This window comes from Pagrus major, chromosome 1 (assembly GCF_040436345.1).
Source record: "Pagrus major chromosome 1, Pma_NU_1.0".
In the NCBI taxonomy this organism is placed as follows: Eukaryota; Metazoa; Chordata; class Actinopteri; order Spariformes; family Sparidae; genus Pagrus; species Pagrus major.
The window spans coordinates 31732317-31749768 of record NC_133215.1 but is presented as its reverse complement, the minus strand read 5'-3'; the positions used below and the strand labels follow the sequence as shown (position 1 = coordinate 31749768).

General features: G+C 40.4%; 1 protein-coding gene across 1 annotated transcript in view; it reads right to left on the bottom strand.

The window, feature by feature from the left end:
* Positions 1–8309: 8309 nt before the first annotated feature.
* Positions 8310–17452, bottom strand: part of LOC140995244 (endonuclease V-like) — a 70458-nt gene continuing 61315 nt past the window's right edge. The window contains exon 9 of the mRNA XM_073465215.1: positions 8310–9953. The gene's annotated coding sequence lies outside the window, so the exon portion shown is untranslated. The remainder of the gene's footprint in view (positions 9954–17452) is intronic.

The window sequence follows — 17452 nt, the reverse complement described above, 5'->3', positions numbered from 1 at the left end:
TCAACAAATCCCTCATGGAACTTGTTGTCAAACTTCGTCTTGTGATTGAGCATCTCTCTTCGTATGATGTTCGCAGCCTTAGCTAGGTGAAGGGCTTCAGCATCATTGTATTTGCTTGTCTCAGACAAAACAGAGCTGATGTCCTTCTTGAATGAAAGCAGCACATCACGCCCTGCCTTGTGTTCTTCAAGCTCAGGTATGCTTGAAAGCAGCTGCTCCTTCAGTCTAGTTGAATGCATGACTGGCAATTCAACATCCAGTTGCTGTAGTCTTTGCCTGTAAAGAGAGACTAGATCTGAAAGCTTGAATATAACTGGATCAGAAGTTCTGAGGTTCTGCTCATGCTTGAGGGCATTGAGGTGGGCTCGCTCTCTGTTGTACAGTGCAACTAGACAGGCACAATGGTATTTAAACTCCTGTGCAACAACATCACCTGCACTAAGTTTTGCAAGGAGCTTCATGTCACCTAAATTCCTGGCACATTCGTTAAGCCTTTCATTAACCTGCATTGTCATCGCTTCTCTTAAGGAGGATGTTGCACTGTCATCTTCACAGATGAAGCACAAAGCTTGTGATGTCTGGGATCTTCTTGGTCTCTTGACATTATCTTGGATATCTTGTTTGTCTTTAGCAGCAGTAGAAGCTGCTCTCTTTTGGGCCCTATCCAACTTTGTGTTGTTGAACAAGAACTTACAGCTTTGATGATATTTTGCCTTGTTTCTAGTCAACGTGCTTTCAATGCCATCACCCTCATCTAGTCGGGCTGGATTGAGTCCGATGGGCAGAGCATTGATCTCAGCAAACAATGGAACATTTCTTGCAATGTTAACATAACCAATCCGATCAAGTTCTCTGTTGAATAAAGTCGGCTGAACCAGTTTTTCCTTTGTGTTGCTGGCAAATACAACATCTGTCCCAGTTGGTTTTCTGAACTGTTATGATAACCTCTGCCATGTCTGCAGCAAATGTATAGGCAAAGGCCGAGGGTTCATCCTTTTACCACCTTTTACCAAGCGCATTCTTGTATGGGATACAACTAGGTTCATGCTTTCGCCCTACACCTAGTCCGATCGTTCATCCAATGCCGTTTAAATCCCGTGCGATCTGTACACCATCCGGTTAACTAAAACCCTGTTAACCTTGGCTCGGCTCTCCCGCGCTGGCACAACCTGTCAATTCAGGTGCGGCTATCTAACTGATTTGGGGTAAATTAGATAACATTTGAGATACTAACTTTCAATTAGCTGACATTGAACCCCACTCTGAGTTTAACAGCAGTGATATATCACCAGTGTGCCCTGGTAGTGCAGATATTCACTCTAGTCTAAATTACCTGTAATCACCAAATCAACACAAGTGTATTTTTATGCATCAGTGCTAGAGGTCATAAAATGACTCTAAATCCTCTTTACTAAAAAAACAATATTTATATGAGAAAATGGACCTTTTGAAGAGCCATTAGGCGGCTCACGCCAGTTTCCGTGCTTGTATTAGCCTAAATGCTCCAATAAGGTGGCGGCCATCTTGAAAAATGTCCACCATCTCGAAATCTCAAGTGGCTGGGACAATTTTCTTGTCAAGTGACCCATGGAGACTGCCCATGCCAATGTTCATGCCTATATCACCAACCAAACAATAACATCACTTAATTGTTTGACCAAGGTGGCGGCCATCTTGACAAATGGCCGCCAACTTGAAATTTCAAGTGGCTGGGACAATTTTCTTGTCAAGTGACCCATGGAGACTGCCCATGCCAATTTTCATGCCTATATCACCAACCAAACAATAACATCACTTAATTGTTTGACCAAGGTGGTGGCCATCTTGAAAAATGGCCGCCAACTTGAAATTCCAAGTGGCTGGGACAATTTTCTTGTCAAGTGACCCATGGAGACTGCTCATGCCAATTTTCATGCTTGTATCACCAAATGCACGATTATGTGACTTATCTGCTCCACTATGTCAAAATATCTGCTGTAAAAAAAACTTCTATTAAATCAATGATTTCTTGATTGTCCTCACAAGAAAAAACAAAAGCATTCATTGCCTAGAATTACCCATGTTTATGTGTACCTGACAAGGACCTCAGGCAGCTGTGGGAATCATGAACATTATTTGTCAGAAACAAAGCTGGAAGTAGCGTGAGAGACTCTTATGGAGGAGGTTGGGGTGGATGTTTGGGCCAGCAGAGAGTGCAACTTGTACTCCGTGTTGGTCTTGATTTAACTATGGTCTGGATATGGATATATGTTTTATATCTAACCAAACCTTAAATCTGCTTTAACCATAATTAACACATATTTTATATATCAAAACTGTGTGTATATAAAAGGTGTCATAGTGGTGAACCTATAGATAATTATCAGCCATCTCTGCAGTCTCTACAGAACATTTTATTGTCAGTTCATTGTTTTGGTTTTTCGGTCTCAACTCTGCTGTTTAGGTTCACTCTCTCCGCTCTCATTAGCCTCATTTACAGACACAACAGGCGGCTGTTTATAGTGATAAAGCCTTGATACACCCACTGTGTACCCACAGCAGACAGATAAAGTTAGCAACAAGCTAATGAAGATGAAGAAGTAGCTAAGAAGCCACATTTCCCTCAGGAATTGGTGGAAATCAAAACAGTGTCTGCTCTGTGTCTGCTTGATGTCTAAATAAGCACCCGTCTGCTGACAAGTACTACTTGATGATAAGATGTCAGTGTCATGTTAACAGCTTGTTTCTGCTGCCTGACAAACGCAACACTATCACTGGAAGAGAATGTTGATATTTGCCCACTGTGCAAAACCCTGGAATAGGTTCAGTAACGTTTTTAAAATTCTTGCATTCTATTATACCTGCACAAGGCCACCATGATTAAGGTTGGGCGAAGATCTTTGTTTCGATTATTTTAGAAGGTTAACCTGAAAAGTTAACATTGATTTCAATTAATCTATCACCCTAACCTCCACATTTTCTCTGTCACTGAAGGTCATACTTCCCGCACTGGACGTAAATCGGATACACTTTTGATTCCAGAATCTCCCATTATGGACGTAAATACTAGAAATACTTGGCTGAAGAACCGAGGCAGCCATCAGATAAGAAAATGCTTACATGGGTTATTTGGAAGTGACAAATGATGTATTTTGTTGGTTGGAGGACCTGTTACCAGGGAACATTAAAAGAAAAAGAGGCATTCCTGTGCGTTGTTCATCTTCTGTGAAGCTCTTCATTATTTGTGTCTTTGCCCCTTTAATCTCCATCCAGCTGAAAACCAGCAAGAGGCCCAGGTATACTGTAGCCTCTACAGGAGAGAGGCACAGACAGACATACAGTTAATATTTCATGTCTGTAGAGACTTTGAGCTCACATAGAGCTTGGGACCACATGAAACACTGTTTGATGGTTAAACCAAGTAGTGAAAAACCAGCAGGAGAAAAACCCCTGGGATAAAAGGGACTGAAAGCACTTTGTCTTTACTTTCTCTCGGAAGTCATTCATCTGAGAGAATTGGAGATCTTTTTGGACCACGGAAAAGGAAAGTGTAAATCTCTACCCAGTCCCCATGAGTCTGTGCAGTCGGGTATACGGTATGTGACAGTTTGGCTGCTTACATACTCACCAAAATACAGAAGATGCTGTTTGTTTGTGTTATATTAAAACTTATTAAATCAATCAACAAACCCAGGATACAAGGTCTGGATGAATAGCAATGAGTTACACAGAGCTAGTTGTTGCTCGCGACTGTTCGTGTACAGTGTGAAGCCAGAAGTTAACATTGAGAACTTTTAACTTACTAATCTAGTGAAGTTACATCACTTACATTACAGTGCCTATAAAAAGTATTGGATTTTTTCCCCTTTTATTGCTTTTATAAATTAAATCATGGTCAATATAATTTGGCTTTATTTGACAAAAATTTTTGCAAAAAAACCCTCTTTAATGTCAAAGTGAAAACAGATTTCTACAAAGTAATGTCAATGGATTAAAAATATATAATGTAAAATAAGTGATTGCACAAGTATTCACCCCCTTTAAAGTCACTGACCTAATTCAACAGAGGCCCAGCCAATTGGTGCTAGTAGTCTCACAAATAGTGAAATGGAGATCACCTGAGTGCAGTGAATGTGTCTCAAGTGATTGTAGTATAAAGACACCTGTGTCTGAAGGTCCCGTCACTGGTTAGTCAGTATTCCTGGCTACAGTAACACCACAAAGACAAAAGAACATTCCAAGCACCTCTGTGAAAAGGTTATTGAAAAGTATATGTCAGGGGATGGATACAAAAACACTTCCAAGTCAGTGAACATCCCCCGGAGTTCAGTTAAATCCATCATTAAGAAATGGAAGGAACATGGCCCATGTGTAAATCTGCCTAGAGCAGGCCGTCCTCACAAACTGAGTGATTGTGCAAGAAGGAGACTAGTGAGGGAGGCCACCAAGACACCTATGACTACTCTGAAGGAGTTAAAAGCTTCAGCAGCTGAGATGGGAAAGACTCTGCATACTGTCACAACTGTTCCCCGGGTTCTTCACCAGTCAAAGCTTTGTGAGAGAGTGGCATAGAGAAAGCCACTGTTGAAGTAAGCTCATTAAATCTCCACTAGAGTTCACCCAAAGGCATGTGGGAGACTCCAAGATCAACTGGAAGGTTATTTTGTCTGATGAGACCAAAATGGAGCTTTTTGGTCATCAGACTAGACGCTATGTTTGGTGGACATCGAACACTGCACATCTCCACAAACACACCATCCCCACCATGAAGCATGGCGGTGGCAGCATCATGCTGTGGGGATGCTTCTCAGCAGCAGGCCCTGGAAGGCTTGTAAAGGTACAGGTACAGTCACTGTCTTGAACCAGTGACAGTTTACTTGAGACTGGACTTGAACTTTCTTGAATTACCTGAGACATCTGAGAAACTTATCTTGATTGATTTGAGACTTGTCTTGGAACTTGGACTTGATTTGAACTTGTTGAAATTAATTTGAGACTAGCCTTAGACTTTTGTCAATTGCCTAAAACTTGACTTTGCTCTGCTAACAGAGAGCAACAGGAGCTAACATTAGTTTAGAAATGGTGTCTGCAACGACCACAGTTTCACAGAACCTCTTTAACTTTTTGCCTGTTTTCTACAGGACATCAGAGGTCATTCTGGGAAATATAAGAAATCACAGGCTGATGCAGAAATATATAAGAGTTATTACGCAAAGAAGTTGAATTTCCAGATTGATTTTTTTTATATAAAAAACTTGCAAATGTTTTTTCCCCTTAAGCTTTCCTCTGCTTCTCAGCATTGTTGTGTCTCTTCAAAGACCAAAGAAAAGTATTTTCAGATTAATGCAAACTCCCCTGCAAACCCTCTCAGTCTGTCTCTGGAACTCGTTGACTCCAATCAAAAGAGAACTGAACACTAGGCTCTGACCTCTGTTTCACTTGCTATTTGGTGTTGCTGCAGATCTGCTAAAAACTTCCCAAGGGCAGCCACGCTTTTGGGCATCATTTGTCCTGGGCAGAGCTTCAAGAATTCAACTGATCGCTGAATCATTTCTTTGAGTCTTGTCATTGCTTTCACAGACTTTATTTCCCCATGGTGAATGGAAATGATAAAGATGGGAGAGGTCTCTGCCCCTTGTGTTAAAGACAATAATGGTACATTAATCAACTGGATGGACTTCTACAATTTCTCATGTTTTTTTTATCTTGTTTTACTCTCTCTTTGTATGGACATTGAGGGGAATTTTTCGATGCCAAATGAAACCCGGGGACAGGGAAAGAACGTTCATAAAGATAAGAAACATATTTAAACCTTTGAATAAGAAGATGATAAAAAGGAGGTCATAGTTGATGGTGAGCCAAAACAAGCCAGCTTTTGAATGGAGCAGACTGCTGAGACTGCTGCTGAGAGAGCAGTGGCAGAGCTGTCAGAGAAGGACAGCAGGATCGCTGCCCTCTGTCAAAGACTTCAGGCTCTAAATAACGAAAAAGCAAAGATGTCCACCCAAGTTTCAACTGCTCAGGGCCTCTGAAACTCACAAAGTGAAAGCGAAGACAGAAAGGAAGATAGAGGGATTGCAGATGGGAAAACTGTGGAGCAAAACAGAGAACAGGAAAGAGGAAGTAGCTGTCAGATTCCTTCTCTGAGTGTCAGTTCCTTATAGACCAGTGAGATAGATAATTAGAACAGAGATCCAACCAAAAGGTCTAGGTCTGGGGAGGTAATCTATCACAATAGAAAATCCTGTAGCATTAATACTGCTTAGTCATTGCAGTTCCTGAATCCATGCTGTAGCGGGTAGACTTTTAATTTAATCACAATTCTTTTCTAATTCTTTTTAGCGGTCCATCCAGCAAAGGATAAATGCCCTGTTTTATACACAGTGACATGTAGGACTACTCTTGCAGATTTAGTTCACCCAACAATGACCCAGCTGTATCTGCACATTGACTGCTTGACTTCAGGGAGGAAGGATCATTATGAAATTAGCATTAGCAACAGAAGAGGGGCAAATTTTGCATTAAATAAAGGCCCACAGTCTATAGGGTGAAACAGCTACATAATTACACATTTTGAGTGAACTATTCTCTATTCATCACTCCATCCACACATTAAAATTGACAACTACTCTCTTGCCTAAAAGTCTATGGACCAGTAGTTCTTTTGTAAACTGTCTCTTGCAACAGCTGATAAGATGGTGTAGGCCACCATTGTACAATTAACATTATTTGTCAAAGGGCAATTTGCAAATAGTGCTGGTTCTGCACAGGCCTAATGCATGAATATAACTTACTGTATATTCAAGATGAGGTAAATATCTGTGGCTGTCTTCCTGGACCAGGGTTCTTTGATTACAATTTCAATTGAGCCAGATTTAAAAACCAGGAAATGCAGATGGGCCAGACTACTACACTACTACAGCTCCCATCTTCAGCTGAGTGAAAAACAATGTTTTTAATTTGGAGCATTATTGATTAAGACATGGGTTTTTTTTTTATGCAGGGCCTCTTAGAGGTTGCATCTGGGCAGGATGTGGCCCACATGCCACAAATTGAATATGGCCAGGCCTAGACTGTCTGTAGCTCATTTTAGACTCAGACACTGTTGTGAAAAAGTTTACTTAATCCAGTGCAATCAAGTTTTGATGAGACATATACCCTGTGTGAAGAAAGTCATGTTAACTGGGGGAAAGGGGAAAGGGCGTGTTAATCATATATACTCCATTACTCTCTTCTATTGCCATATCTCTTCTGTCTATTGCCCTGGCCCTGTAGGAAAAGGTAATGTTAATCATGTAACTGTTTTCCATTCCTTCTCTCCATTGCTCAATCTTCTCTCTACTGCCCTGACCAGAAAAAGGCTGTAGAATTTCTGGTTACAAATGACATCAATAGAAACGAGTCTCGGTGGGAGTGTTTTTTAGAAAATAGAAGAAGATCTCAGAGAAAATAAAAGCAAGCGTCCTGAGAGCTCCGATTCAGTGGGGCTCCAGAACCCATTCAGGTTTGTTGGCGTCGCTGACCGGAGAACACAGTAAACTCTCTTTATAGAATCAGAACATTTTTCACACTTAGCTTTAGCTGTGGGTCAGAGCCAGCCTATCTATTAAATTATCAATCAATCAAACTGAGAGTAAAACCAGACTACAGTTTTTGGTTTAGATTTTCAGCCTTTAAATTGGGAAACCAAAATGTTTTTCATTGCTGTAATCAAACATTTAATCCCTGATCACATCAGTGAACAATTGATCAAACTGTTAAAAATAGACTATTGGCGCATGTGTCTGATTAAAATATTCCTAGTTGGCCTCAGTTACCAAGCACTTCATATGATATCAGCACATTTTATGTATAGTGCAGCATCTAATATAACCTGCCATCCTTCTCAAATGCCCCAATCAGTCCATACTGTATCTACAGTATTTGCCCAGTGACCTAAACTATGTATATCCCTCTGATGTGGGATGGGACTGCGGTCTACACCAGCTGATCCTCTGACCCCTCCTGCTGATCAATACTGCCCCATCTGACCGCTTCTATTCCTGGCCACCATCCCTGCAGAGTCAGCCCCCGTCCCCCCTGCCCTTCTTTTCCGCTCACCTCGCTGGGACCGGCCTGGCACTGTGGTGCCCGCTGCCAAGTCTGACTCATTTAAAGAGAGACACTCAGTGACGACACATTATACGCAATATGACCCGTGACTCTGTGTGTGCGTTACATTGTTTCCTATTTCCATATACAGTCATATGGTACCATCTTACCATATAAGTGAACATAAAACACAATCCAAAGCCCACAGATATTAACAGATGACCAACACTCAGAGCAGATCAGGAAGATATGATTTATTTACAAAGCTCCCAGTGTAAAAAGCTGAGTGACCCAAAAATCTAATGAGAACAGTGTATAAAAAGAGGCAGTCTGACCCATATCCAGTTTAAATATGGGGCGAGTACATAAAAAGACACAGTTAATATGACGGTGTCTTGGCCAAGACTAAAACAGCTGCGCTTTTAAAAGCACTTGAAAGTTACAGAACGCACTCTCTCCATCTCACACTAAAACACACACTCTCTCAAACACACACTCTCTCATCCAAAACACACTCGCACGCACATACACACATAGATGCCTGAGCAGTGGAACAAGTAAAGCAAATTAATCCCCATTATCTAATTAGTAGGAGCCAAGTTATGTTTTTTCTACCCCACTGTTTATCTTTATAAAAATGAACTTATCATCGTACAGTCCCTACAACCAGGTGATTATATTTAAGTAGCCCATATTAATGATCAAAGTACTATTTTTAGCAACTGATGAAAGCAGTTAAAAAATAATCATCAGCAGCAGCATGCTCTGGCCGTCAATCACAGTGTTTACAAAACTGAGGATTAACTTAACTGTGATCATGGACTCGAAATAGAACAAGGAAAAGAGAGGCTAAATTATAGTAAATGACTCCAGTCAAACTTTACATTAGCTAAAAGTAGGATTGTACTCTGGCTGGGGCTGACAAGGGATTAAAAAATCAATGTAATTCATTACAAGCTTTGTGATTAATGAATCAAAATTAATTGTATAGGCCAATATTCGCTGTAAGCATTTAAACATATTTTATTGCAAAAGTATTTTGGTATATGGTAGAAATAAATGAATAAATGGGAATTCTAAACTTTAAAAACTATTTCACTTCCTCTCTGCATAAATTGCACAAAATGATGCGTCTGTCATGTCTGTTCTTTTGAAGCCCCACTGCAGTGTATTTTGGTATTTTTATTCCTGACCATGTTTTATATTGTTTGACAAATCATTTTGTGCTTAAACTTAAAAAAATGCAAACCCAACTTGAACGAGTTGGTTACGTCAAGCCGGTGTTTGCCACCTGCAACCTGAAATGCTTCCAAGTGAACCAATCACAATTGTTGCGGTCTGCGTCACTGTGACATGCAGTTACATTTCTGGGGAGGTGCACATCAGGCTACAGCATAGTGCAAGCGGCTATGCCGTGGGTACTGCGTCAGTTCAACAATTAACCACATCCAATTCTTGGTTTGAGAAAGAATGTTAACAGTTGGAAACTGGCTGCAGTGGGACTTTTCAATTCAGTGGGCCGATGCTCAGCACCATCTGGTCATCTGCCTCCATCATGTTTACAAGCTGCTAGTCAAGGGGTGTCATAGTGAGTGCTTTATAACGCATTATATTGATGGCCGTAACTCTTGCTGAAATATTGGACTGATTTGCGTGTCAAAATTAGCTTTCTTTGCCAGCCCGCTCACCTAACATACGCTTGCTGATCTGACAGCATTCAGTTGTGGAGATGTGCCGTTTTAAGTGTTTTATCACACACACACACACACACACACACACACACACACACACACACACACACACACACAAATTACTTTCTGGAGGTTTTCTGTAATTGCTGGGATTGCTGAGTTCCTGAGATCCTTTGCTGCATCATTTGCAACCTGAGAAGAGACAACAAACAAACAATTAATGTATATAAATATATACAAAACTTATTCACCATGTCTACAATATTCAAAGACAAAAAAGAAACACAGTTTTAAAGCCGTTACTCAGCATACAGCAGCCGCTCTCAGCTCAAATTACAGCTCAAAACATCAGAGATATACAGCCTGGGTCCATATCTCTGATGTTTTGAGCTGCAATCTGAGTTGAGATAAATCTCAGAATCCCAAAACCTCAGAGTAGATCTTGAGACTTATTTCTGAAAGTTTTATTATGAGACAGTGGTAAAATCTGGAGTGTGGAAAAAATAACCACTTTCCACACTTCACACGTACTTGTGTAGGTTTTACCTTTATAGGGTGTATGTGTATGTATAAAGATGATATTTACAAACATCACACAATTTATATAGGGGACTGTAAAATCAGCACTGATTTCAACACTGAAATCAGCCCCGTCCTACCATAAAGTTTCACAGTAGAGATGCACAATATGGATTTTTTTAGCCGATACTAACAACCAATAACTTCACATTTTTGTATTTGAAAAAGGAGTTCCTAACCTGTTATTTAAGCACAACTGAGGGTAAGAAAGGATAAAATGTAGTGAGCAACGATGCGTGATTTAACATTTCATAGCTCAAATAAGATTTATTGTGTTAAAACCAGACTTTCTCTCTCATCTCAGAACCCTTGCAGAATATGTATTGCAAATTGCAATCATGTTGTAATTGTCTTCTTTTTCTTCTCTGTTTTTATTGTTAGATTGTAAACCAACTTCAAAGGTCCAATGTAGAACATTGAGGTTCACTAGCTGTCAGGAAGCAAGTATTTGTAAAGTAAAGATACAGAGTAAAAATGTCCTGAGCAGAGACTGACTCTCCCTCTCTGTGTGTTATTATAACGAGTATAATTATCATTATTATTATTATTATTATTATTATTGTTGAGCTTCTCTGTTTTTTGTTGAGGAGCCAGTTTGGCCGTGCTTGTGTGGGTGCATGTGCAACCCCCTCCCTTTGGAACTGTTGGTTGGACTGCCTCATGTTTAGATACAGTGAGCATGGTTGTGTGTGTGTGTGTGTGTGTGTGTGTGTGTGTAGTCTGACTTATGTCACTTTTGGGGACAAACACCAGAGTTAAGATTGCATCTGCATGAAAATAGCACTGGAGTGCGTAGATGTTGCATTTGTTAAGTCATGAAAGCAATTTGGCTAAATATAATTGGCTCCATTAATTGGCTTTAATTTCACCAACACCTATAAATAGCAGATCGTATAAATGTCCTTATATTGGGTCCTAAAGATAAATTATCAGCCTGATATATATTGTGCATTCCTATCTACAAAATTGCTGAATCTTACGATATGAGGCTCATGTTGCAAATCCTTCATGGAGAACATTGGATCTTCTCATCCATTGTCCAATTTCTCTCTCAACAACACACTGTTGCATGCAATGCACCATAACAATGTGAACTTGTTGTGAACAGTGTGAACAGTATTTTTTGTTAAAATGCATCCTCTTCTCCCCAATATTATAGCCTCACTATTACTTGAAATAACCTAATTAAAAAATAACAGGATGTAAGACCCGATAAAATATTTTACCTGTTGTAATAAAATTGAAATATCTTCCATTATACAGCTGACATCCATCCAGGACGACATGATTGTACAAGTTTTAGTCTTCTGTCACTGAGGACCTTTGCTGTGGGCGTCATCTTTATGACATGCACAAGAACAATCAAAGTTTGATTTATGACTGCCAAAGTTGTTGGCTCTGACAAAAATCATCACTGTGGCACAGCAGCATTTTGCCTGTTACAATAAAGTGTAACACTGTGAAGACATGGGGTTTCTGCAGGGACTGCATGAGTCCTCCTCCACATCTTGCACAAGGTCAGTCTCAAATATTATTCATTTTTGTCAGTACAATCTTTCAATAAGCTTACCGTCATCAAGCATTCCCAAAACATCTCTCTTCTTATAGAATCGCTCTGCCAGACATATGAGTAGAGATGTCACTCTGAGAATGATTGGACATTTAGGAGTAAGTGTCTGTGAGACGCCTCATAAATACAGGCCCAGATCTGTTTCTGGGAAAGCATCCAGATGCAATGGTTTGGAAGATGTTTTTAACCAGTGACTCTCATTTACTTATCAAAGGTGTTTTGTTGTATACTTGTACTGTTTTGAGTACTTCTGTAAAAAAAAATCTGTAGTTTGACTTTTACTTAACTAATTTTATCACAAGTAATGTGCTACACATTGGTTACAGAGAATAAACAAAAGTCACATGTAAAGTCACAATAAACTGTATGAGAATGCAACAAATCAGCAGCTGCAGCAGAGCAGAAGCTACTAGTGTGTCTGTGGATGCAGGAGCACAGAACTGCAGAGAGAAGACACTGTACTCAGCTGACACCCAAACACACATGTTGGTCGAATGTCAGAGGGGTGCAAGATGTCATGTTTCAGTTTGTGTCATCTGGGTCCTCACATACTTTCGTCAAATGTAACAGCAGGGTGTGTGGAACAGCTATCAGTTCAAGAACATGACGAAAAATTCACAACGCTATATAGTTAAGGATGACAACATTATGGGTTAATGTTACACACATAATTGTGCCTTGGCATAGTTACAAAATGTTGCATCTACCTTGATTAATCACTGGATTAATGCACCAAACGGCAAGCACAGTAAGTGACCTAAATGAAACACACCCGCTGTGCTGGCGAGGCCAACAGGTGCATGCTGGGTCTAGCTAAATGCTAAATGCTGCCTGAACTTTAACCTTCACAGGGTGTGCTGCATCATAAGTGTATGCTGCGCAGTCTGTAAAAAGCTGCAGTCTTTCCCTGGCCCATATATGTGTGTGTTAGTAGCTGCAGCCACTGTGGACTTCATAGAGCGCGTACATCTCTGTGTTATCTGCTTTGGTGATGTTTTATTCTACTGTTGATTCTTTATTTAATTTATGTATCATAATAATGTGCAGACTTCATAGTTTTGTCCTCTTCTTGTTAATTCTAGTTTATGGTAAACAGACTTGCATTTCTATAGCGCTTTTACAGCCTACTGACTGCTGAAAGCGCTTCACAACACTCGTCACAATCATACGTGCATTCATACACTGATGGCAGTGGCTGCCATGAAAGGTGCCGACCTGCAACCAATCTCAAGAGGGCCTTTAGTGTTTTTTTTTTTTTTTGCATATTTAACAGCCATGGTAGGGGAGGGTGAGGCGAGGGGTGTTCTGTTGGCTGCTATCTGCAACTTCACCACTAGAAGCCACTAATTCTTACACACTGGTCCTTTAATTTAACATTTAACTGACCTGCTTTTTACTTTTAGCTCAGTACATTTTTTACACCTGTGCTTTTAATTGAGTCAAATTGCTCTAAAGTAACAGTACTTTCACTTGAGTACAGTACTGTAGTTCTCTTTTCATCCCTGATTTTAGCTTAGAGGTGAGTTTACACCAAGGGGTCCTCATCAACACAGTACCGCACACATTATACTATCATGCCACAGCTATTTCTGTGCTGTAACAGCAAAAACTGGAGGCTAACAGCGTGGCCCATTAGCAGCCTCCATCATTATTTTTCCCCAAACTGTGGAGGCCTCAGCCTGCCTCCCAAGTTCAGTTAGTGTGGGCCCTACAGCAACACAACACAAAGCAATTTGCTCTGAATAGCCACCCAGGACATTTTCAGTACATTACAGAGGCAATCAGCATCAGCAAGTAAACTGGAGGAGAGCGACACTGAGCGACAGAGCAGCAGAGAGAAAACAGAGTCGGGGATTGTGAGAATGACGGATAAAGAAATAGAAAAAGAGAGCGGCAGATGGAGAATGAGATGGAGAGCTGTTATCATGTTACAGACGGCCACAGTGCCGGTCAGGGGCTGAAGGAGCAATAAAAGGGCAGCATAACACAGTCGTAATAGCAAGAGAGCGGCCATTATATAAGGCTGACTCAGGGTCAGACGAAGATGAGGCCCCCTTGCTGTGTCCACAGCAGCCCAGGTGCTGGAGGGGCTCTCAGTAGACCCGATGTTAATATACTGCAGGAAATATTAGTTATTAGATATAGACACATTATGTCATGGCTGGTGATTATGTAGCGCTATTATTAGTTCTGTTGGTGGGATTTTATGTGTGTGTTTGATGACTCAAGCAGACTTATTTTTCCTGCAAACTCATCTCTGCAGGTGAATATACACAAACACACAGCTTGTTTCTTCACTTTTCATACAAGTAGCAGCTTTGTGCTATGTTACCAGCACTGTTAAGTCCTTTCTTGTATTACCATGCAGCTCAGTAAATAGATCATGCTCCTAACAATACCAGAGTTAAAGATGATTCTGGTTTATCACAACTTGGGTCTCACTGTCATATTTAAGGCCATTGTTGTATCAGTACATTTAAAGCTGAAGTGGACAATTCTACAGAAAGATAGTTGATTAATGATTCCCAGGTCATCAAATACTGACACTTGGTTGGTCAGTGTCCCGGTGGCCATACAGTTCCATAAATGCTGCGTCTGTAACTGCTTGTGGTCCTATGTACACAGCTGTCTTGGCACCCGAGGTAAAATGGATGGCACGAGATCATCCGATGTCCAAAGCCATGAGTTCAGCAGGAAGAGACACTTTTGGTGTCTCTGGGTTTCCACCAACAGTTGTTCGTCAGAGACTCCACCACCTCTGGACTACTCTGTTCCATACACACAAATAACAAACAAGGACTCAGATGGTTTGGACGGCTCAATCTGGGCCATGTCCCAGTTAGACAGAGGATGCCACAGTCTTTCATGTCCAGTTGGAATCCAATCCTCATCCGGAGATCATTCATCCTGCTCTGGACTGGTGATGCTCACACCAGCTCATCTTTCCTGATGATCATGGCCGTAGCCAGCTACTAGGTCACCAAGGTCCGGACCTCGGTAATTACTTCAGAAAGAAATAGGCCTATTTTTTTATATATACATAAAATGAGAATTAAAAAGATCGGTGCTATACATTATAACTGTATAATCAGGAGTTGAAAGGTCTCATCGGTCCTTTAAGTGTCTGTGTGGCAGCACTATTTTTATTAATGTAATATTTTTAGAAATTCACACATTATGTTAAGAGACTGTTGTCAGCTGGTCCCAGGTCTGCTGGCACTCTGTTGTTCTACCACAACCACGCCTCCACATGACTGTTCAAAGCAGCATAATGGCAGAAGCTGCAGCAGGAGGACGGCTTTCAAACTGCACTGACCACTAACATGTACAGACGAATTAGCAGTGCACAGTGCAGCAGGCTGCAGCTGTGAGGTCAACAGAGCACCGGGCAGAGAGAGAGCAGTAAGTGTGTCTGTTGTGTTAAAACTTATAAGTTTAATATTATACATCATACATGCTTCAAAACTAATGGCTCCTGCCTTCTGCCATAATGGAGCTAAATATTCAAGCTAATGTGCGTAGTTAATTATTAACACTCATTGGTTTAGCCTGATGAAGAGACCAAATTATCCACATGAAAAAAACTACTGATGTAATGTTTCAACCCAAAGGGTCTTCATGTAAAAGTGAAGACATGAAGTCACATGAGTCATCTGATATGAGACATTTTCAGACAGATAACAGACTGATGTGGACACATCTCTGATCTTATTGTCTTCATGTTATTGGACAGAGCTAGATGTGGGGGGGGTGTCACACTGGGACTTGGGACAATCACTGGATTTATCAACATTTTGACTCTCTTTATATTTATTTTTTGACATGATAGACATGATCTATAATGCTCATACAAACAATTTGCTAAACTATTTTCCAGATCATAATATAGTATATGAGACAACAAGCAAACAATATCATTTCAACTTAACAGATTATAATGATAATGTAATATTGTGTTCACACTTGAGAGATACAAACTGGGAATATTATCCTGGTGGACAGTCGTGGTCTGAAGTTTACATGCACTTGTAAAGAACATGTATATCACGACAGTCTTGAGATCCAATGATTTCTACAGTTCTCAGTTTTCTTTGATTGAATGAGTTGAACACAAACTAAACTTTTTTTTTACAAAAAACATTAATGAAGTTTGGTTGACAACAAGTAAGCCTACCTGTTTTTGCAAAGTAACAGTACTTATACTTGAGTACAGTTCCACCTCTTCCTCTGCTGACTCAGCATATTAAACTGACAGTTCTCAATAAGACAGCTAACTGTGTGGGAGAGACTAAATGAAGAACAGAGATGAGGAGAAACCTGACTGTGGATTTTCTTTTACTAAAGAATAGGTAGGTATTAACAGATAACAGCTCAATAAAAAAAAATAGTACCTCACTAATTTCTAAACCCTGACTACAGCCCTGCTGATGATCAACTGACTGCTTGTTGTTTGCACCAAGGAACTGTGTTGTAGTGATTTCATTGCATTGCCAGATCTTACAGTACAGCACTATCAGCAGTTTCATTTCGGAACTATTTTCTTTCTATCGTACTACACCAAACAACTTTATCATCGTGCATAAGGAAGTGTGCGTCTACTCATGGACGACAGACTTGTGCAGGCCGTTCTCAATCCCAACAAGTCAAATACAGCAGCCGGGTCAGTAGCCCTGCGCTCCTCAGTTCGACGCTGATGGTACCCCTCTAGTGTCGGTTTTTGAAGCACACCTATGGTGCAGTAGTACAAAGAGGAAGCAAAGTTTCAAAGTTATTTAAGCAACGAGACAGAACATAGTTAATTTAACATATGTATGATCTACTCCGAAACCGAAACAGTTTTTGTGCATCAACCTAACCAAACTGTGAGCATCTGACAAGGTTACGGTCCAAAAGTCATAAAATGTCATATGTGAACAAAGTGTAACCGGATGTTGTATTACGTAGTTGACGGCAGAGCCCTTCACAAGTAAAATCTGATGCTAAAGAGGAAGGTAGAGCCACATAATATGAAGCTAAACGTCACTGACCAAGCTGCTGAATTTGACAAGCTGGGAGTGAGAACTCGTGAAAGCCTGGGATGTTAACAATAATGCCATCCTCCTTGGCTGAGGTTTAATTTTAGCTAGCTTAATTATCTTTGAATAGATGCACGCTTCCTTCTGCACGGTTATATGGAAAGAAAATAGTTTTTACATGAAAATGCTCTGTGGATTACCTTGAATAACTGGGTCATGATTTCTGGAAAGAGACATTGCTGTTGAGTTTTTCAAATGTTTTTGTTTTCTGTGTTTTCAACACCACTAGAGAAGGCAGACATCTTTACGACATGATATCTTCAAAACTTGGTAACCGACACCAAAACAATCTAGATGGATAAACAGCACTACAAGTGAGAGTAAGATCATGTATATTTGAGGTGAACGTTTCCTTTAAGACCTTAGTTGTCACTGTCACCACAAGTGTTTCCTAAACAACCGAGCAAATGGCATAACTGGGATTTCTGCTGGTGAATAAGTAATGAGGTGAATTGCTGATTTGTAGT